Source organism: Pteropus alecto, unplaced genomic scaffold (assembly GCF_000325575.1).
Source record: "Pteropus alecto unplaced genomic scaffold, ASM32557v1 scaffold87, whole genome shotgun sequence".
NCBI classification, from domain to species: domain Eukaryota; kingdom Metazoa; phylum Chordata; class Mammalia; order Chiroptera; family Pteropodidae; genus Pteropus; species Pteropus alecto.
Window position 1 is genome coordinate 22,784,467 of NW_006443225.1, and position 1,169 is coordinate 22,785,635.

Consider the following 1,169-nt stretch of genomic DNA (forward strand, 5'->3'; position numbering starts at 1 on the left):
GGGCCCCCGCTGGGACCTCGATCCCTCCACAGTCGCCTCGCCCAGAAAGCGGCTTATTCCTGAACATCACAGGAAAATAGCACGTGCAGAGGTCTGGATTTTCGGGTAGAGGGGAAGGTGACGAAGGGTAGGACTGTTTAGAGGATGCTCAGAGCGAGTGTGTGCGCGTGTGCGCGCGCTCTCTCCACGACATTTAAGAGTTTGTTTGAAGGAAGTCAGGTGAAAGCTTGGCAAGCATCGGAGTGATCTGATCAGTGTGTATAATGAGTTTGTCGACATCAGTGACCGCTTTGCTTTGTGCTTGTGGGGCCGTCAGATGGATGTTTCTTAAGATGGTTTATGTGAACGAACCGTGCCAACCTGAGAAAGCAGGATTATGTGGTTGTTTTTTCTGCTTGAAGTAGAGTTTTAATTGGAAAGTGATCGAATTAAATGATAAAATCTTAAAATGTTAGAGAAGGAAGTGACATTAGAGACACCATGGCCTACCCCCTTGAGTTAAGGAAGAGTGAGTAAACTAAAGCAGAGCGAAACCAAGCATATGGCACCTAGACGAGAGGGCAGCCCGGCCAAGGCCCCGGCCAGCAGCCTGAGCGTCCGCTCTTTCCGTCGAGCAGTCCTCCTAGGGGATAATTCAGAAACAAAGTTACCATCAGATACATGTTATGTATCTTATGTAATAAATAATATATTTAGATTATTTTTATTTACATACATACTCCTACAGTAGTATTTGGGTTTTGACTCTTTTGAGCCTTTGAGATCTACTGAGAATTATCTCGTGTCTGATTGTAACGTCACAGAAACACGAGGGCACAAGAGAAAGTCCAGATACAGCTAGTCTAGACTTAAAGCAAATTAAAGTGAATTCACGAAACTCTTTTTTTACCCTTGCATAGTTCAGTATGAGAACCTCAAACCAGTGTCGCTGAGGCTGTGCCTCTCCCAGAGTGCACCTGTGCAGCCTTTCACGTGTACCCCTTCCAGAGACCCACCACCTCAAAGCTGGTCCGTTTCCTCATGTTCCCTCTGCCTCCTCTCCCCCGCGACACTCTGCAGTGCACACGTGGTCTGATTCTCACGCGTGGTCTCTGCGGCTTTCATGCAGAGCGGCGCTTTTCCTATTTTACGCAAGAGGTGAGTAAACTATACTTTTGGACTAAATAGGC